The sequence below is a fragment of the Ailuropoda melanoleuca genome, chromosome 3 (assembly GCF_002007445.2).
Source record: "Ailuropoda melanoleuca isolate Jingjing chromosome 3, ASM200744v2, whole genome shotgun sequence".
Lineage (NCBI taxonomy): Eukaryota > Metazoa > Chordata > Mammalia > Carnivora > Ursidae > Ailuropoda > Ailuropoda melanoleuca.
In genome coordinates this window covers 66,645,168-66,666,928 of record NC_048220.1, presented here as the reverse complement: position 1 = coordinate 66,666,928, position 21,761 = coordinate 66,645,168, and the positions used below count along the sequence as shown (strand labels likewise).

At 37.8% G+C, this 21,761-nt stretch overlaps 1 protein-coding gene across 10 annotated transcripts in view; it reads left to right on the top strand.

Annotated features, from left to right (window-relative positions):
• The first annotated feature begins 4,687 nt into the window (after positions 1 to 4,687).
• FAM172A (family with sequence similarity 172 member A) overlaps positions 4,688 to 21,761 on the top strand; it is a 416,550-nt gene continuing 399,476 nt past the window's right edge. For 4 of the 10 annotated variants that reach the window (XM_034656488.1, XM_034656492.1, XM_034656493.1 and 1 more), the window contains exon 1: positions 4,688 to 4,859. The gene's annotated coding sequence lies outside the window, so the exon portion shown is untranslated. The remainder of the gene's footprint in view (positions 4,860 to 21,761) is intronic. The other 6 variants (XM_019808770.2, XM_034656495.1, XM_019808766.2 and 3 more) reach the window with 3 other exon arrangements.

Below are 21,761 nucleotides of genomic sequence, written 5' to 3'. Positions count from 1 at the left end.
TACTTATAAGCCAGTCAAAGATATTTTTCATTTATGTTCATGCGTATCAGTTTTCTAGAATTTTCTCTTTGATTCTTCCTTAGTGTTTTGATTTCTGTTTACAGTCCCCTTCTGTTCCTACATGTTGTCCACTTACGCACCCACCCTCACTTCAAAGACTAGAGTGGGATGGGGTTGAGTATTTTCATTCCTCCAGATTGATAAACCTCCAGTTGGTTAGGTAAAATAATTTCCCTTAATGGCAGGGTTGATAAGGAAAACAGCTCTAGGCATATTTCAAAACGGTCACTTTTCCTCTTCCCCTGACAGAAGGGGCTTTTTCTCCTATTCTCACAGTAAAAACCTGGCAGGGCTTCTAAAGGTAATCAGGAAAATGTGGATGGTCTCCCTTCTCCCCCAACAAGTGGAACCACTAAGTTTTTAACTCTCAAGCTAGTCCATCAGTTAAAATTCTCATGGTAGTCCACAATAAGCCTCCAGCAATTTATTAATTGCACTTTAGGGTGCTCCTACTCATACTGACTCCTGCTGCCAACTTCTGCTCCCACTAAGCTGTTCTCTTTAAACGTCTGTCTCTCCACTGTGGGGGTCAGTAATTTCCCTCCTAACCTCAATCTTTCATGGATCTAGAAAGAGTTGCTGATTTTGTTTGTCCAGCTTTTTTCTTATTGTGAGAATGGAAGTGACTGACCTCCAAGCTCCAAACTCCGTGCATATTGGACTGGAAACCTCTAACTTACCTTAAAGTGTCCTTTTTCCTAGCATAGGCCTGACCCACAAAGATGACTGGAAGGAAGAGGGTAAATCTGTTCTGTCTTGGTTCCTCCACCTTTTACTTTTCTATGTCCCACACTCACTCTGTTACCTTGAAATCCATTAGCATCAGCTTACAGGTGGGGGAAGAATAGCCTTTTTTTTTTTTTTTAAAGATTTTGTTTATTTATTTGATGGAGAGAGAGACAGCCAGCGATAGAAGAACACAGGCAGGGGGAGTGGGAAAGGAAGAAGCAGGCTCCCAGAGGAGGAGCCTGATGTGGGGCTCAATCCCAGAACTCTGGGATCACGCCCTGAGCCAAAGGCAGATGCTTAACAACTGAGCCACCCAGCCACCCCGAAGAAAAGCCTACTGTAAAGGAAAACCATGGTGCCCTCTGTAACAACTGCCTAAGAGCTGATGCTTTTGTACATTTTGGAGAGTGACCCAGATCCTGGAACTCCAACACTGCCATTGCCAGATACACAGAATGAATGCCCCAGACAGCATGTCAAATTTTCCATGCAGATACTCTCCTGGTGGCTTACTTCACACAACTTCATTCTGCTCCCTGGTTGCTTTTCCTTTCTTTCATTCTACTGGAAACACTTCACATCTTTTTTCAAAACAATTCTAGTACTGCTACAAGCTGAAATGTGTCCCCTTGAAAAGATACAATAAAGTCTGAAGCCCAGTACCTCACAAATGATATTATTTGGAAATAAGGCCATTGGATAATCAAGTTAAAACAAGGTAAATGGGGTGTACCCTCATGCAATATGACTAGCATCCCTATACAATGGCAAAAATCTGGATGCAGAGACAATACACAGGGAGAATGCCATGAGAAGATACAGGTAGATTGGGATAATGCATCTACAAGCCAAGGGACATCAAAGATTGTGGCAAACCACCAGATCCTAGGAGCATGGAAGAAAATTTCCCTCCAGTGCTCAAAGAACCAACATTGCCTACTTTCATCTTGAGCTTCTAAATCCAGAAATGTGAGGCAGTAATTTTTTGTTGTGAAGCCACCGAGTTTAAGGTACTTTGTTATTGGTAGCCCTTGAAAATGAATAAGACAGCCATGTACCAACATGTCTACTAGCTGCTGGGAAAATTCAAGTTTTTATCTCTTGTCATCACAGGCACCCTCAGTTGCTCTGTTTCCTTTAAATATTTCCAGGCAGAGAGCTGGGTAATCATCTTTGGGACTGCCATTTCCCAAACTCCAAGGTTACTGGTCAAGCCTCTCCCCACCACATCTCCAAATCACTTACAACCCTCTTCCTCAGTGGCAGCAAGGAGTGACCAGGGGCCCGATCATGTAGGATCTTAGAGTTTTATGAAAACAATTTCGGATTTTCTTCTACTTGAATAAAGAAGCTCTTAAAAGTTTTGACCAGGAAAGTAACAAATACTGACATGCATTTTAGAAGCATTTCTACAGCTGCCAAATGGAGGCTAGACTGTAGAAAGGCAAAAATAGAAGCATGTAGAACAATTAAGAGGCAATTACAGCATCCACTGAGGAGTAGAATAATGCTCTGTAGGTGTTGAGAACTAATTAGGCTTAGGATACCCTTTGAAAAAAGAGCCAACAGATTTTGCTGAGGGATTGGACATGGAATGTTAGAGAAAGGAATCACAGGATAATCTGAACAATTATAAGAATCTAGCACCATTTACTCAGATGGGGAGATACGTTGTAGAGGTAGAAAATATATAGAGCTTGACATGCATATTAAACATCCTAGTAATATGTTGAATAAGAAGCTGGATATGTGAGTATAGCAAGAAGTAAGTACAGAACTCAGGACTAGATATGGATATTTGGAAGCCATCAGCATAGTGAAGTTATGTAAAAGACGATGAAGGAAATGGATGAGATCACCAGATAAAGAGGGGAATAGGTCTGGAGCATAACAACATTTAGCAATCAGGAAGAGGGGCGCCTGGGTGGCTCAGTTGGTTACTTGGCTGCCTTCCACTCCGGTNCAGGAAAGTAACAAATACTGACATGCATTTTAGAAGCATTTCTACAGCTGCCAAATGGAGGCTAGACTGTAGGAAGGCAAAAATAGAAGCATGTAGAGCAATTAAGAGGCAATTACAGCATCCACTGAGGAGTAAAATAATGCTCTGTAGGTGTTGAGAACTAATTAGGTTTAGGATACCCTTTGAAAAAAGAGCCAACAGATTTTGCTGAGGGATTGGACATGGAACGTTAGAGAAAGGAATCACAGGATAATCTGAACAATTATAAGAATCCAGCACCATTTACTCAGATGGGGAGATACGTAATACGAAACAGGTTGTAGAGGTAGAAAATATATAGAGCTTGACATGCATATTAAACATCCTAGTAATATGTTGAATAAGAAGTTGGATATGTGAGTATAGCAAGAAGTAAGTACAGAACTCAGGACTAGATATGGATATTTGGAAGCCATCAGCATAGTGAAGTTATGTAAAAGACGATGAAGGAAATGGATGAGATCACCAGATAAAGAGGGGAATAGGTCTGGAGCATAACAACATTTAGGAATCAGGAAGAGGGGCGCCTGGGTGGCTCAGTTGGTTACGTGGCTGCCTTCCACTCCGGTCGTGATCCCTGGGTCCTGGGATGGAGCCCAGCCTCCAGCTCCCTGGTCCGCAGAGAGCCTGTTTCTCCCTCTCCCTCTCCCTGCTGTTGCCCCTGCTTGTTCTCTCTCTGTCATATAAATAAATAAAATCTTAAAAAAAAAAATCAGAAACAGTCAAGCAAAAGAGAGTCAAAAAAGCACCGTGATTTCACAAAAGTCAAATGAAAAATGTGTATCAACTTTCAAGTAAAAAGATGTAATTAACTGTGTCAAACGCTGCTGAAAGGTTAAGATGAGTTGCCCCTTGGATTTTTGACTGTTTAAATGCCCGGATATCGACACACAAACTCTCCTTTCATTCTAACATTTCAACTACCTAAGAGATCTCACATTCGAGTGTGTATAAGAATTAAAAATCTAAACTTTATTTTTGACATTATGTATTCTGTACCTTATGGGCCATTTAAAGGATTTTCGTGAGCAAATTTTACTACCAAGAATTTNAAAGGTTAAGATGAGTTGCCCCTTGGATTTTTGACTGTTTAAATGCCCGGATATCGACACACAAACTCTCCTTTCATTCTAACATTTCAACTACCTAAGAGATCTCACATTCGAGTGTGTATAAGAATTAAAAATCTAAACTTTATTTTTGACATTTTGTATTCTGTACCTTATGGGCCATTTAAAGGATTTTCGTGAGCAAATTTTACTACCNTCCCACTCCCCCTGCTTGTGTTCCCTCTCTCGCTGGTGTCTCTATCTCTGTCAAATAAATAAATAAAATATTTAAAAAAAAAAAAGAATTTTCCCATAAAGGCTGCGTTTAGAACCAAAGTCCTCCCCAGCCAGGTGACTGCAGGTTTTCACAACTGTTTCCCATTCATCCCACTAGTACTCAGGAAATAGGAAAACAGCAGGGTCGGGGAGCCTAACCTTAATTTCCTACTTTATAAGTCATAATTTTAAAGTAAATTTAATCTTCCAAACTAGAAGTGTCGACCTCTTGTCTTCTCTGGAGCTGAATGGAGTGGGTAAAGCTGAATAAAACATGAGTGGGAGAGTGGGCAATTGGCTGCATGGACAGTCTCGCAACTGCTTTTAAATTTTCTCTTGGAGAACGAGGCTTCAAACGTGGCCCCGTCCTCTAAGGCTACTCAAGAAGCGGCGTCTTCCGCTTTAGAAAAAAGGTTGAAGGAAAAGGCGAGCAAAGCTCACGGGGAAAGAAGAAGACAACTCTTACCTCCCACAAGCCTCTCTCTCTCCCAACCCACCTAGCTCCACAGGAACCAACCTAGCGGCCACACTCCGCCCATTTCCGGATTGTCGCTGCCGCCGTCTCATGCGCAATGACGTTTCAGTCTCCTGCGGACCCCGGAAGTGCGGCTCGAACTTGGTCGGGGCGCGGATCCCGAGAGGGAAAGTCATAACAACCGCACGAGGGAGTTCGTCTGGCGAGCTGGAAGGCCACGCCTCCTCCCGCCTCCCCCCGCAGCCCTGTAGCTGGGGGCAGAGCTCAGGTAGGACCTGCGTTTGCGGGGATATGAGCTCCGGGGGGAGGCCCGGGCGGAAATCAGAGGAAGGGGCTGGCCTGGTTGGTCTCAGGGCGGGGATTGTTGGCCCCCGGGCCGCAGGCAGCCCACAGCTCACGCTGCGTGCCCTGCTCACAGGTGTCCCCAATTCCGGGACCCCGCCGAAGGGCAGGTTCCACCTGCCATTTTCACTTATGAGGCAAGGCAGAACACGTGCGTTCCCTGGTTGACTGTCCTTACAAGTGAACATGTGGGGTTCCGTGAGCTCTAGAGACCATAGAGTAATGGGCCCTCGTATGCTTTCTCCGGAGGGACGGTATTTATTGTCTGATTAAACATTTCTTTTCTACAAAAATTATAATCAACGGCTGAAGCTTTACCGGATGTCATTCACTGCAGACATAAAGTGCAGTTGTAAAATTCTCTCAAACTTGTAACGTGTATGTATGGGCGCTTGTGGGACATTTGACTGGAATGGAATTTAAACTTTTGGCTTTGAAATAAAGTTAGGTATATATTGGAAGCGCTCTTTTCTCTCCCTCATCCAGAGATTTAGCATGTACCTCTCATGCTCCAGAGTGTTTATATCTTAGGCCAAGAAATCGGTTACTTAATTTTTAGTCTGTATTTATTAACCCCTAGTGTTCTTGCATTTGTGTATTTTCCCATCCCTGAGAACTTGTAGAGGGAAAGTCCTGTGGTTTTCAGACTAGCAAGTGCCTTGTAATGTTTATCAAAATAGGTGCAATGTGATATTTATTATGCAATACATAGTATCTTTTTGTTTTAAAGCAGTATAGAGGGTAAATTCTTTATCCTTATACTTTATTCCATATCTTGAGGGACGGATATGCTGTTTTCTTTTAGGGTATTTAGAAACTGAGAGAGCAAGCACTGTTTGAAGTGCCTCATTAAGGTATTGTTGTCAGTGCTGGTACCAGGCTTCTGTCTGACTTTTTAAACTAGATGTTCCTCCCACTTTAATCATTCCCACTCTGGATGGCTTTGAGGCAGTGGCTGGTGGTTGTTGCAAGGCTGGTAGATTGTAGAATAGCACCTAGGCCAAGAGGAAAATATAATGTTATGCTGTGAACATCCATCTGTTTATTAATTTAACAAGTATTTATTGGCCACCTTCGATGTGCCAGGTGGTATTCTAGGTGATGGGGGTACAATAGTGAACAAAATAGATAAAGTCCTTGTGCTCCTGGAATTTACATTGCAGTGATTGGAGAAAAAATTAGCAAGTAAATGTGTATATCAGATAGTGATAAAAGCTATGAAGAGAAATAAAGCTCTTTATGGGGAGAGAGAATTACAGAGGATACTATTTTACACAGGATTGTCAAGCGTAACCTCTCTGATAAGGGAACATAAGAGTAGACATCTGAATGAAATGAGAGAGTGAACTCTGAAGGTATGTGGGGATGGGTGTTTTAGGATAGCAAAAGGTGGTGGGGCAAGAGTATGTTTGGTATATCTGAGAATAGCAATGATGTAGGCATGGAGGCATTAGGGTTAAAAATCTTGAAAATGAGTATTCAGTGGTTTGATGTGTGCATGAGAGATCTTACTTACTGAAGGGCTGTTTTTATCAACTTTCCCAGACAGAGCTCTATGAGGAGAATCTGAAGTCCTTAGATATTTAGAGATGTTTCCATGCTCTTCATTGACACTAATGAAGTTAAGCACCATTTACTTAGTTGATACATTACTTGTGCTATCTGTCTTAGATAAGATTTGCACAGTAGCCATGGATAACTAAATAGCAAATACTTTTCTGCCCTGTTATAAACTTTATTTTTCATTTATCTTTTTTTATTGTGGTAAAATATTCGTAACATAAAATTTACCATTTTAAACATTTTTAACTGTATATATCAGTGGTACTAAGTACACTCACACTGTTATGCAATCATCACTGTCATCCATCTCCAGAACTTTTCATCTTCCTCAACTAAAAATCCATACCCTTTAAACATTAACTCTCTGTTCTTCCATCCCCTTAGCCTCTCACAACCACCGGTTCACTTTGTCTCTGAATTTTCTGTCTCTACTCAAGGTAACTCATATAAATGGAATCATACAATATTTGTCCTTTTGTGACTAGCTTATTTCACTTAGCATTATATTTTCAAGGTTCATCCATGTTGTGTTTTGTTTTCTTTTTAAGGTTGACTGATATTCCATTTTATGTGTATACTACTTTTTTTTTTTTTTTTAATCATTTGACCATGAATGCTTGTGTTGCTTTCACATTTTGTCTATTGTGAATAAGGGTTGCTCTGAACAGGAGTGTGCAAATATCTGTTTTGAGTTTCCGCTTTCATGTCTTTGGCTGTATACCCAGAATTGGATCAAGTATCAATTCTGTGTTTAATTTTTTAGGAGTTGTCTTACTATTATGCACAGTGGTTGTACTATTTTACGTTCCTACCAGCAATGAACAGAGGTTGCAATTTCTCTGTCTTCAACAATACTTTTTCACATCTTTGCCAAACACATTTTCTCTATTTTTTTTTTTTGATAATAGTCATCCTAATGGGTGTGAAGTAGTAGCTCCCGTGGTTTTGATTTGCGTTTTCCCAACAATTGGAGATGTTAAACATCTTTTCATATGCTTTGGGGTCATATGTGTATCTTCGTTGGAGTGCTGTTCATTTAAGATCTGATTTTAATAGAAATTTTTGGAATTTTTTTTTGAGTGTGTGTGTGTGAATCTTCTAAGAAGGCAGCCACTATGTTTTCTGTGGATTTTTTAAACCTAAAAAACTATAATTGCAAAAATTTCAATTATCTGTAGACAACTACCTGCAGTAATTCCAAACTTAGAAATAAAAAAGACCATATAGCATCTTTATTTTTTTTTTAAGATTTTATTTATTTATTTGACAGAGATGGAGACAGCCAGCGAGAGGGAACACAAGCAGGGGGAGTGGGAGAGGAAGAAGCACTCATAGCAGAGGAGCCTGATGTGGGGCTCAATCCCATAACGCCGGGATCACGCCCTGAGCCGAAGGCAGAGGCTTAACCACTGTGCCACCCAGGCGCCCCCATATAGCATCTCTTATAACAATGAGTGAACTTTTGAGTGTCAGATGGTGATAAAAACGATTCAGAAAAGCCAAAGATCATTCTGACCTGCTTTGATTTTTTTTTTTCTTTTAATTAGAAGGAAAGGAGGGTATTGATTGGCTGACTGTGCCTGTGAAGTTGATCTCTTTTTTCTGGGAGCTGGAGGCCTGGAAACAACCAGAAGAGACAAAAATGGTGACATAGGGGGCACCTGGGTGGCTCAGTCAGTCAAGCATCTGACTCTTGATGTTGGCTCAGGTCATGATCTCAGGCTTGTGAAATCAAGCCCTGCATCTGGCTGTGTGCTGGGCCTGCAACCTGCTTAAGATTCTCTCTCTCCCTCTGTTCTCCCCTCTCCCCCTTAAAAAATGGTGAAACAGAGAAAAGGAGTATTGGAAAGCAATATAGCAATGGGATGTGGGTAGGTGGGGAATGGCAAAGGACATCAGTAACATTGATGGATAATAAGCAGCAGAACTGGCAGCATAGGAGATAAGATTCGGCAACAAGGTAACAGAAACTAATATAGCACCACAGATTGGAATGGGATGGGGGATGGGGTGAGAGAGAGCAAGTCACCAGCTACATCTCAGTTTATGGTTCTGAAGTCAGCCTTTTGGCCTTGAGTAGTTCAGTTAGACCTACTGTGTGTATCAGTACAATGTGTCTGTCAGTTCAACTGGCTCAGTAGTCAATATTTGGAAGGTGTACAGTGTATAGAGTGCTACAGGAATAAACTAAATTTTTCAGACAATGTATCACATTATTTCCATCCATAGAATAATGAGGTTTAATTGAATAATTTAATGAGTAATTTAGTAATGTTGAGCATTGTTAAAAAAGGTGTGGGGGGGTTGGATTATTTTTATGAGAAGGAAAGGAATGTTTTTGTCCAGAATAGCTAATGGCCTAGTAGTAGGTAGTTGAAGGTAACACTTTTTTTTTTTTAAAATTTTGCTAACTTTCGAATGGTTTTGTATACTACCATTGTCTAGAAAGTACTCTTGGGGTACTATATTTAGCGAACTATTTCAGTTATAAAGCTCACTTAAGCTGATTTAATTTAAAGTAGTGAATGAAAAATTGTACCACAATTTTGCTCATCACTCTTCGGCAAATTAAAATCGATGAATTTGGTACAGATGAGATGGCAGATGACTGACTTGCTCAAAGTTTCACAGCTAAGTTAAAGACAAGGCAGAGACAGCAGTACTGTGCTGCCTTCTCTGATATTGTATTGTTGTCTCCTTTTTTGGGGAATAGTTCATTTTTGCAATATAGATAATGTAGGTAATTTTGCTGTAGAGAAAAATACCACTGTGAAGACACATCATTGAAGCAAAGCATTTATTGTATGTTTTTCCATTTTTATATAGCAGATAGGATATTTAAGCATAGTCTAGATTGATAATATACTCAGGGTTGATTTGTTTGGAGGTTGGAGAGATGCTAATAAGACTAAGATTTTGGATTTGGGCCTTTGTAAGGCCCTTTACGAGCTCATTACAGAAATGATCACAACTAATACCCAACAGTGTAACTATTAAGTGTTGTAGGATGTGGCTAATATTCTTATCTCCTGCTAATCATATTTCCCTCGTACGAGTTTTAGCATCAGAGAGCAGCAAGAATGATACTGTATGTGGCTAAACACACTACTTCTATTTAAAAAACAATTCAGAGTTAATATCTAAGGTAATGAAGGAGTGTTAAGTGATACCCTTTTCAGGTATAAAGCATAGCTTGGTTTTGTGTGTCGTGTTTAGAATATGGACAGGCTAGAATTGTAACCAACATTACAACTCAAAGTAAGGCATTTTTAACAAGTTAAAAGTTTGATTGATTGAGATAGTGATATACTCTTTTGATTTGAATTACCTATTCTTTATGGTATCTTCATTTTTGTATATATTATGGAAATTATGATAGTACTAACTCATGTTGTTTGGCAATTAATTAATCATCTTTATCCTTTTTGTTTAATACCCTCTAGTAGTTGGAGTATTTATCTTCGGCTTGGTTTTGGAAAATACTTTTGACCTGATTCTACTTTCTTGGAAATTATTATTCTGTGGGATCACTGGAGTCTTATTTTTATTACTGATATATCTGTTTTTGCCCTGGAAGTTATTGAGCTATATGGGAGAATACAGATGATTGTACCCTCTAGAATACTGCATTGAGCAGAGTTTGCAAATTGGAAATCTCCAAGCTAAATGGACCAGCACAATCTTTAATGTTGTAAAATTAGTTTTCAGCTAATTTAAGCAAGTATCCAGGTTTTTTGTTTTTCCTGAGAAATAGAAAGTTCCAGTCACACTGGGTCTTCATTCTGTATAGCAACAGTGGGGCAAATTGCAACTCCCTTGAAATGAGCTATGAGTTTTCCAGTTTGTTGCAGGCTTTACATTCATACAGTGTAAGCTTATGACTTACAGGACTCACTGCCTGTATTGACTGACTGTTAACTTTCTGTTGCCTATAGACATTTGAATTTTTGATTCCTGCATTATACAGACTTTAAATGAGTAATTGTTTGTCTTTGCCTTTCTATGACTGTATTGCACCCTTTCGCTTTTATTTTTTTGATACCTCCAGTGATTGGGGTGTGGCATTCAGTGTAGACTCCCTCTCAGAATGACAGCTTATGCTGTAAAATAGATTTTTTTTTTTTTTAATTCCAGTGTGCCTTAAGCTGCTGTCAAGGCAGTGATAGGGTCTTTCCTATAGGTTGGATTATGGCTTGAATTTTAAACTGGATTGCTCTAGGTTTGTATCCAACAAAAACTGGATTTACTGGAGACCATTCACCTTTTTTTTGCCAGCATGAAAGCATTTTTATTTGTACACTCTTCTTTTAGAACTTTTCCTACTTTTTTCTAGGTTACTAATATATGATAAATCAATCTGTGGTAAAGTATTTGACAGGTAATTGTGATTAGAGTATTATTGTTTATAGGTAGTGTTTTGTTATTTTGAAACAGTGTGAGTGATTATAATGGTGGGAATTTTATCTACATTAGGAATACTACGAGTACTTTTAAAAAACTAGTCATTTCAGTTTTATCATTGAAAACAAACTATTGAAAACAAGCTTATTTATTCTGAATATTTTCTTCAGTAGGAAACATACATAATTAGTTTTATCCAAACAAGCATATGTGTTTGTGTTTTTAACCGTTCTAATTAAAAATGTAAGGTCCCTCTCTCTTTCTTTCTCAATGAAGAAAGACTTTCAGCCAGACCAACCGTTAATTCTGAAAATATTGAGCTATGTAAGCTAATTTCCCACTATTTTTTTAAATCCAAAGACAGTTAAAAGAAAGCATTCTTGTTTCGGTAAGTCTAAAGGAAGCTCCTTCCTTACAAAGAAAATACATTATTGCTGAATTGGAAAATCAGGCAATTCAGTGATGATGAGAATCAATGAATCTGGGAGCTTTAGTGGTGTTCACTAATTTACTTGGGATTTAACTACATGTTGTCTGTTGCTATGTAACAAATGATCCCAAAATTTAGCAGCTTAAAATGAAAAATATTTATTATTTCACATAGTCTCTTAGAGTCAAAAATTTAGGGTCAGCTTAGGGGTGGTTCTGGTTTAGCATCTCTCATGAGATTGTAGTTACAGTGTCAACTAGGGTTGCAGTCATCTATAGTTTGACTGGGTCTGTAAGATCCGCTTCCAAGCTCACTTATGTCGCTCTTGGCAGGAGGCTTCACTTAAGTACCAGTTGGCGCTCTCCATAGGGCCGCTCACAACATGGCTTCCCAAGAGCGAGTGATCTGATAAGAGTAAGAGAGCACCCAAGATGGAAGCCACAATGTTATAATTTCTGAGGTGTGATATTATTGCTTCTGTTTAGTATTGGTCATACAAGTCAACTCTGGCACTGTGTGGGAGGAGACTACATGAAGATGTGAATAACAGGAGGTGGGAAGTTGGCTGCCACTGTCTGCCCTCCAGCCCCTAGGGGTTCATGTCCTTCCCACGTGCAGAGCACACCCACTGCTGTTCAAGGCCTAACATGTCTCATTCTGTTACTATATCATCTCAAAGCGCAGAATTTCATCATCTAAATCAGGTCTGGGCCTGGATGTGGTTCTTTGGGTGTTTTCCCTCAAGCACAGCTCTTTGAGTACCATTCTGCTCCATCTGCCTGTCCCCACCTGCAATACTGAACATACAGTGGGGGACAGGCTTAGGATAACTGCTATAGATAGTTTTGTTCTTAAAGGGGAAAAATGAAAAGATGCAAAGGTGTCCCTGTGCATAGCAATTCTGAGATCCAGATGGGCAAATATTGGTTAGATCTTGATTAGATCTCAAGCCTGGGAATAATTCTTTATCGTTCTTCACCTTGCCTTCTGTGCTTTTCCTTGTACATCTTTTTTCATGGAAGATAGCAGGTGTTTCTAGGGTGAGTTGTTTTCTGAGCTTGCTTTCTCTCAGTAGAATTTTGGGATCCAAAAGTCTCTCCATTTAAGATACATTAAATCTTTTATATATTAAATAAAAAGATATATTAATCTTTTATAAATCTTGTGGATGTTATGCAAATTCTATTGAGATATATTCCTTTGAGCAAAAGTCACACACATTTTTTTTGAGATAAATCTTTGTATACGTTGGGCTCCTAGTAACAAGGCTGAGGGATAATGCCCTTAATTTTGTAGAAGCTTTATTGTTTGAGAGGATCAATAAGTGCATTCTAATGTCTTTTGAAGACCTTTTGGTTGACTGACTAATAGTCTGAGGCACCATCTTTAATATTTTTGAAGTTTTAATGAAAGAGTTTTCAGTCATACCCTCAGCCTCATTTTTGAATGATGTTTTCCTGATAGTGCCCTGGATTTTTTCTTTGCTCAGAAAACATTTCTTAATTTTAGCATCATTTTCCTAATTTTCTTTTAATAGATTTTTTTTAGAACAGTTCTAAGTTCACAGCAAAATTGAGGAGAAAGTTAGGAGATGTCCCATATAGTGCCCCTACACTTGCACAGCCTCTCCCGTCAGCATTCCAAATCAGAGTGGTGTATTTGTTACAACTAATTAACCTATGTTGACATATCATTGTCATCTGAAATCCATAGTTTACTATATTAGGGTTCAGTCGTGGTGTTATGCATTCTGTGGGTTCAGGCAAATGTGTTATGACATGTATCCACCATCATAGTATTGTAAAGAATAATTTCATTGCACTAAAATTGTTTCACTACCTTGTTTATCCCTCCTTTACCCAACCCCTGCCAACCACTAAACTTCTGATTGTGTCTATAGTTTTGCCTTTTCCAAAATGTCTTGTAGTTGGAATCATATAGTATGTAGGTATCCTTTTCAGATTGGCTTTTTTCACTTAGTAATAGGCATTTAAAGTTCCTCCCCTATTTTTTCATGGTTTGATAATTCTTTTTTTTTAAGCGCTTAATAATCCATTATATGGATGTACCACAGTTGATTTATTCATTAAGCTACTGAAGGACATCTTGGTTGTTTCTAAATTTGGCAGTAATGAATAAGGCTGCTATAAACATCTGTGTGCATGTGTTTGTGTGGACAGAAGTTTTCAGCTCATTTGGGTAAATACCAAGGAGTATGATGCCTGTATTGTATGGTGAGAATATGTTTAATTTTGTAACAAACTGCCGTGTTAGCTTCCAGCATGGCTGTACCATTTTGTATTCTCACCAGCAATGAATGAGAGTTCCTGTTGCTCTATATCCTTGCCAGCATTTCCTGTTGTCAGGCACTTAGGAATTTGTTCTTTCTAATGGTATGTAGCAGTATCTCCTTGTTTTAATTTAAAATTCATAATGACATATGATATTTAGGATCTTTTCATAAGTTTATTTGCCATCTGTATATCTTTGGTGAAATATCTCTTCAGGCCTTTGGCCCAGTTTTCTTGTTGTTGCATTTTAAGAGTTCTTTGTGTATTTTAGATAAGATACCTTCATTAGATACGTCTTTTGTGAATATTTTCTTTCAGTTTATGGCTTGGCTTTTTACTTACTTGACAGTATCTTTTGTAAAGTCTTATCTTCTTTTTGTTTAACAGCCCTTTCATTATTTTCTCTCTCACTTCTCAAGTTTTACTCTAAGCAGTAAAATGAACCAGGTGGCACATTCAACACTCTGGTTGGAAATCTCCTTAACTAGATCAACCACTTCGTTAGTCATATTTTCTTCTTGCTGTATAACTCCATGGGACAGTGTTGCTAAAGTTTCTGCCACTACTTAACAAGTATCCCCCTTCCTCAAATTTCCAGTAACATTTGCGTTTTTGCAAGTGCTTGCCCATAGAGTTAGCAAAGATCATGGGGCTTTTATAAACAGATTCTTCAGGGTGTTTTAGGCTTTTCCTCTAACACTCTTCTCAGAGCCCCCTGCATGGTTCCAAAGCTCCTCTCATATTTAAGTTTTCAGTATGCCTGTATTCTACTTCCAGGTACCAAAATCTGTATCTTTTGCTACCCTAAAAGAAACCCTCATGTCATACAGTAATAATTCTAAGCTTTCTTTAAAACAGATCATGTGGGTGATTAAATTATAGCACGATCTGAATTTGCAACCTTGAAAAAAGGGTTGCAACCTTGAAAATATGGGCACATTTGGGCAGATTCTGATGAAGCTAGGAACCTTGGATGTCTAAATTATGTTGAACTTCCTTTGCCAGTAGAAGCAGCCCTTCTGTTGCTTCCTAGGAGGTCTGTCTCCCCTGGCCTCGAGACCCTGTAATATCCCTAAAGTAGATGCCTGCAATGGACCACCCATCTTCTTATCTTATTCTTATCATCATTCATTGCTTTTAGACCTGTAGTCAGACTTGAGTCCACAAAGGCCCCGGGGCGGGGGGGGGGAGTATAAAATTTAAACCAGGAAGAAGTGTAATACACACCAAAATAATTTGATAATTTTGGTCATTTTGTTTCTACAGGAATCAGGGGAACATATATGAGAGTGGATTCCCGGAGTATGGAATCAGGTTAAAGGAATATTGGATCAGGCAGTAGTGGTGGTGATGGTGCTGCTGCTGCTGCTGCTGCTGGTAGATGATACGATGTCAGGGAATCCTGTAAGGATTATACTAATTATGAGGATACTCCCAGCAATTCACTTAGGAAATGAGAAATGATGGGGACCTAAATGAAGACAACAGAGTTGGGGATAGGAAAGTAGGAACTGATACTCTCTGCCCCTCTCATATATTATGCATACTTTTTTAGCACTTGCAGTTTAATTATTTAATGTCCTCTCTCACTAGACCAAGCTATTCAATTATTAGGACCCCTTTTTTTGTAACAGCAAACATTGTATGCTGTGCATTACTGTAAGCACCTAACATACATTAATTCTTTTGATCCCCACATCTATTCTTTAAGTACTAATATTAAATACATTTTTTTAGATGTGGAAACAGTGTTACTGTGTTGAGGATCCTTAAGGACCCTCAGGTTTGATGATTTCCTGGAAGAACTCCCAGAACTCAGAAAAGCTGTTATATTCATGGTTTTGGTTTATTATAGTGAAAAGATACAAATTAAAGTCAGCAAAGAGAAAAAGCATGTAGGGCAGGAATCCAGTAGACACAAAGCACCCTCTCTACTTGTCATCTTTCAGTATAGTCATATGGAAGGTGCTTAATCTCCCAAAGACAATGTGTGACAAGTATAAAGTCTTAACCACGAGAGACTATGAACTCTGGGAAACAAACTGAGGGCTTCAGAGGGGAGGAGGGTGGGGCATTGGGAAAGGCCCGTGATGGGTATTAAGGAGGGCACATATTGCATGGAGCACTGGGTGTTATACGCAAATAATGAATCATGGAACACTACATCAAAAACTAAGGATGTACTTTGTGGTGACTAACATAACACAATAAAAAATTATTATTAAAAAATAAATAAATAAAGTCTTAACCAACCGGGCAGGCTCCCCTGAGCCTTGGAGTCTAGGGTTTTGTTTGTTTTTTTTCTTTTAGGAGTTGGGGTTGTCAGTCACCGAGGCATGGAGTGCCCCCATAATTGACAACTACTCGGTTTCCAGACCCCGCAGAAATCAAACTGATAAAGCTTGCTTTAGGAGTCAGGTGGATAAAAGCATGCACTCACTGTAAATCACATGGTTAGAATAAACTATATGGCATGGCCCATGGCTTCAAGTATACAAAGACACTCTTATCAGGCGTGATATTCAAAGGCCTTACTGGTTATTTCCCAGAAGCCAGTCAAGGTACAGCCCTTTCCTTAGAAGATACAGGGTTTGAACACCTCAAGCCTGCTGTTAACCTTTTACTGGACAGCTGAAGTTTAAGTAACTTGCCCTCGGAAATACATAGAATAGATGACTGAGTTAAAATTTAAGCAGAGGCATTCCGGCTCTAGTATCACTTGTTTTAACCACATACTCTGATGCCTTTTGGCATCTCTTCTGTCAAACACAAAATCTGTAATGTTTGAGCAGTTAATAAATTTTCATTAACTGAATGAATGAAAAGATAGTAGGAAACCGTAGGCTGGTTCTGCTGATTTAATAAAGGTCATTGATGTTAGAACTTTTTTAATCTTCATGAAATACCGCATGTCCATATCTACTCCCAAGCCCTCTAAATCTATAGCAGTTATTAGATGCTCGCTGAAGATCAGCTTAAATTTCTTTTTGCCTTCTTCATGTATGTAAATATCGCTCAATTGCCTGGAGTAGTAAGATTAGAAATCTTAATTATTTAAATCTTAATTATTTCTAATATATTAATAAAGTATATGACTGCCTGAAATTTCAATATTTAGAACTATTTTTTGGTTTACAGTCTTATGAATTTCATAATAGCAGTTGTAATTACATTCAAATCTAAATACTTGTATTTTTGTATTCATGTGTATTTGCTAATCTCTCTTGGGATAAATAATAAGGTTTGACTATAATGTCATAAAATAATCCCTTCTCTAGTAGTTTATATATTTCTCATATTTTTTCTACCCAAATGATGCATCATTTTCCAGAATGAGTATTACCATAACATGCAAACATTTTAGAAAAAGAGAATACATCATACCAATTACCATTTTAACATTTAAAAGTTTCCTTACTTTATCTGTTAAAACCTTATTAAGATATAACTGAAGTACAATAAATTTTACATGTTTAAAGTTTATAATTTGGTGTGTTTTAGGACACATCCATGAAACTGTCATCACAATCGAAATAATGACTATGTCTATCACCTCCAAATATTTTTTCATGTCATTTTTCAATGGTCATTTGTGTATTTCTTTTCAATCTTTTGCCTGCTTTTCTTTTGAAATCTATTAAATTTAATTAATTCTTAAATTTCATTATAGTTAACATACAGTATTATATGGCTTCAGGTATACAGTATAGTGATTCAACAATTCTGTGCATTACTCAGTGCTCCTTAAGATAGGTGTACTCTTTTTTTTTTTTTTAAAGATTTTATTTATTTATTCAACAGAGATAGAGACAGCCAGTGAGAGAGGAAACACAAGCAGGGGGAGTAGGAGAGGAAGAAGCAGGCTCATAGCAGAAGAGCCTGATGTGGGGCTCGATCCCATAATGCCGGGATCACGCCCTGAGCCAAAGGCAGACGCTTAACCGCTGTGCCACCCAGGCGCCCCAAGATAGGTTACTCTTAATCCCCTTTACTTATTTCACCCATCCCCCCTGCCCAGCTCTCCTCTGGTACCCATCTGTTTGTTCTCTATAGTTAAGAGTATGTTTTTTGGTCTGTCTCTGTCTTATATACACACACAAATCTTCTTTATCCATTCATGTATCAATGGACACTTGGGCTGTTTCCATAATTTGTCTATTGTAAATAATGCTGCCATAAATAAAGGGGCATATATCCTTTCGAATTATTGTCTTTGTATTTTTTGGGTAAATACCCAGCAGTGTGATTACTGGATCATAGGGTAGTTCTATATTTTTGTTGTTGTTAAAGAGGGAGAGGTGGGGGAGGGGCAGAAGGAGAGGAGAGAGAATCTTAAGCAGGTTCCATGCCCAGCACAGAGCCTGACTTGGGGCTCAATCTCATGACCCTGAGATCATGACCTGAGCTGAAACCAAGAGTCAGACGTTTAACTGATTGAGCCACCCAGGCACCCTGTTCTATTTTTAATTTGGAGGGGAACCTCCATACTGTTTTCCACAGTTGCTGCACCAGTTTGAGTTCCCACCAACATTGAATGAGGGTTCCTTTCTCTCCAATCCTCGACAACACTTGTTTCTTATGTTTCTGATTTTAGCCATTCTGACAGGTGTGAGATGATATCTCATTATAATTTTGATTTGCATTTCCTTGTTGATGAATGATGTTGAGCATCTTTTCATGTGTCTGTTGGCCATATGGATGTTTTCTTTGGAGAAATGTCTGTTGAGGTCTTCTGTCCTTTTTTTCTTTGGATTATTTGTTTTGGGGTGTTGACTTGTACAAATTCTTTATATATTTTGGATACAAATCCTCTATAGGATATGTCATTTGCAGTATCTTCTTCCATTCAGTAGGTTGTATTTTAGTTTTGCTGATTGTTTCCTTTGCTGTGCAGAAGCTTTTTCCTTTGATGTATTCATGACAGTTTGTTTTTGCTTTTGTTTCCCTTGCCTCAGGAGACATATCGAAAGGTGTTGCTATGTCCAGTTTCAGATATATTAATGCCTGTGCTCTCTTCTATGATTTTTATGGTTTCTGGTCTCACATTTAGGTCCTTAATCCATTTTGAGTTTATTTTTGTGTATGGTGTAAGAAAATGGTCCAGTTTCATTCCTTTGCATGTAGCTGTCCAGTTTTCCCAACACCATTTTGTTGAAGAGACTCTTTTTTCCATTCCTCCTTCTGGCCTCCATTGTTGGAAATTAATTGACCATTAAATTGTGGGTTTATTTCTGGGCTTTCTAGTCTCTTCCATTGATCTATGTCTCTGTTTTTGTGCCAGGACCACACTGTTTTGATTGCTATAATTTTGTAGTATAACTTGAAATATAGAATTGTGCTACCTTCAGCTTTGTTTTTCTTTTTCAAGATTCTGTTGGCTATTCAGGGTTTTTAGTGGTTTCATACAAATTTTAGGAATTTTTGTTCTAGTTCTGTGAAAAATGCTGTTGGTTTTTTGGTAGGGATTGCATTAAATCTATAGATTGCTTTGGATAGTATGGACATTTTAACAATATTTGTTCTTCCAGTCCATGAACATGGACTATCATCCTGTATCTTTGTGTTGTCTTGAGTTACTTTCATCAGTGTTGTATAGTTTTCAGAGTATAGGTTTTTCACCTCCTAGGTTAAGTGTATTTCCAGTTATTTTATTCTTTTTGATGCAGTTGTAAATGGGATTTTCCTAATTTCTCTTTCTGCAGCTTCATTTTTAGTGTATGGAAGTGTAGTGGATTTCAGTACATTGATTTTTTATCGTCTGACTTTACAGAATTCATGTATCAGTTCTAGTAGTTTTTTGGTGAAGTCCTTAGGATTTTCTGTATATATGGTATCATGTCATCTGCAAATAGTGGAAGTTTTACTTATTCCTTGCCAATTTGGATGCCTTTTATTCCTTCTTGTCGTCAAATTGCTGTGGCTAGACTTTCAGGACTATTTTGAATCAAGTGGTGAGAGTGGACATCCTCATCTTGTTCTGGACCTTAGGGAAATGCTCTTAGTTTTTCCCCATTGAGTATGATGTTTGCAGTGGGTTTTTCATATATATGACCGTTATTGTGTTGAGGTATATTTTCTCTAAACCTACTTTATTGAGATTTTTTTAATCACAAACGGATGTTGTACTTTGTCACATGCTTTTATGCATCTGTTGAAATGATCATAGGGTTTTTATCCTTTCTCTTATTCTGTTATGTATAATGTTGACTTATTAATGGATATTTGAACCACCATTGCATTCCGGGAATAAATCCCCCTTGATTGTGGTGAACTGTTTTTTAATGTAATTGTTGGGTTTGGTTTGCTTTTTTTTTTTTTTTTTTAAGGATTTTGCATCTATATTCATCAGAGATATTGGCCTGTAGTTTTTTTGTTTTGTTTTGTTTTCTTGTGTCTTCATCTGGTTTTACTATCTTGGAAATATTGGCCCCCATAGAATGAATTTGGAAGTTTTTCTTACTCTTTTATTTTTTAGAATATTTTGAGAAAAAGAGGTATTAAATGTTTGGTAGAATTCACCTATGTAGTTGTCTTGGTCTGGACTTCCGTTTGTTTTACCTACTTTTAAATTGGATTATTATTATTATACACTTACAAGAGTTCTTTCCATAATTTGGATACAAGTCTTTTTTTCTGACATGTCTTTTTCAAATATTTTCTTCCAGTTTGTGGCTTCTTTTTCATTTCTTAATGTTATTTTTTGGAGAGCAAATGTTTTTTAATTTTAATGAGACACAACTTAGCAGTTTTTTTATTTTATGTTTCATGGGGTGTTTTTTGTTGTTATAGCTAAGAAACTTTTGCCTACTCCAAGGTTGCAAATATTTTTCCTGTGTTTTCTTCCAAATTTTTATAGTTTTAGATGTCCAGGTCTGTGATCTATTTTGAGTTACTCTTTATGTGTGATGTGAAATAAGAGTTGGTTTTTATCTTTTTCCATACAGATTTCAATTGAATCAGCATTGTTTATTGAAGACTTTCCTTCTGTTGAATAGCCTTACACTTTTGTTGGAAATCAACTGACTTTATATGCATTTGTCCATTTTTAGACTCTCTGTTTGGTTTCTTTGGTGTACATATCGGTTTTTTTTTTTAATCAATGCAAAACTGTTTTGATTACTATAGCTTTATGGTAATTTTAAAAATTAGTTAGGGTACTTCTTCCACTTTGTTGTGCTGTGAAATTGCTTTGGTTATTCTAGGTCTTATGCATTTCTGTATGAATTTTAGAATTAACTTTCCATATCTACAAAATAGCCTCCTGTGATCTGATTGGGAGTGTGTTGGATTTATGAATAAATTTGGGGAGGAACATCGTCTTAAAAATAGTGAGTTTTCTAATCCCTGAAAGTGGTATTTCTTTCCGTTTTTTCAGATCTTTATTTTTTTTTTTCCAACAAAGTGGTTTTTAATGTAACGTTCTTGGATCTCTTCTGTTAGCTTTATTTTTAGGAATTTATGTTTTTGGCACCACCGAAGTGATTTTTTCCCCATATTTTCTGATTGTTCTTGATACGTATGTACCTATATTTATATGAATACGGTTGAATTCTGTATATTTGTTTTGTATTCTCTCACCTTGTTATATTAATTTGTTAACAGTAGTAGTTGTTTTGTAGTTTCTCTGGAATTTTCCATGTTAACAGTCACATAACATGCAATTAAAGATAGTTTTACTTCTTTCTTCCAATCTCCCTGCCTCCTCACCCCCCCTCCCCCAGCCTTGGCACTGAATACTGACTTAAGCATTATGTATAGGGCAGGCAGATTATCTGTGTATCCAGAGCTCACTCTATAATAAACTTATGTACCACGCCAGTCAGATACTACATTTTATTTACCTTATCCACATTTACTTCTCTCAGTTCACTTAATGGTAAAAGTGGGTGTTTATAAATTAATGGGCAAAGGCAATCACATGCTGCATTTTATATGCCCTAACCACATGTATTTCTCTTAGTACAGTTAATGGTGAAAGTGGGCATTCCTGCGTTGTTCCTGATCTCAGGAAGAAAGAACTCAGTTTTTCGACATTTTTGATTCTGTACTCATTCCTCAGTGCTTTTTTAGTCATACTCTTCTCTACCCTGATAATTTGTCTTTTCTCAGTCAAGACACTCCTCTGATTTAGAGAACCTTCAGT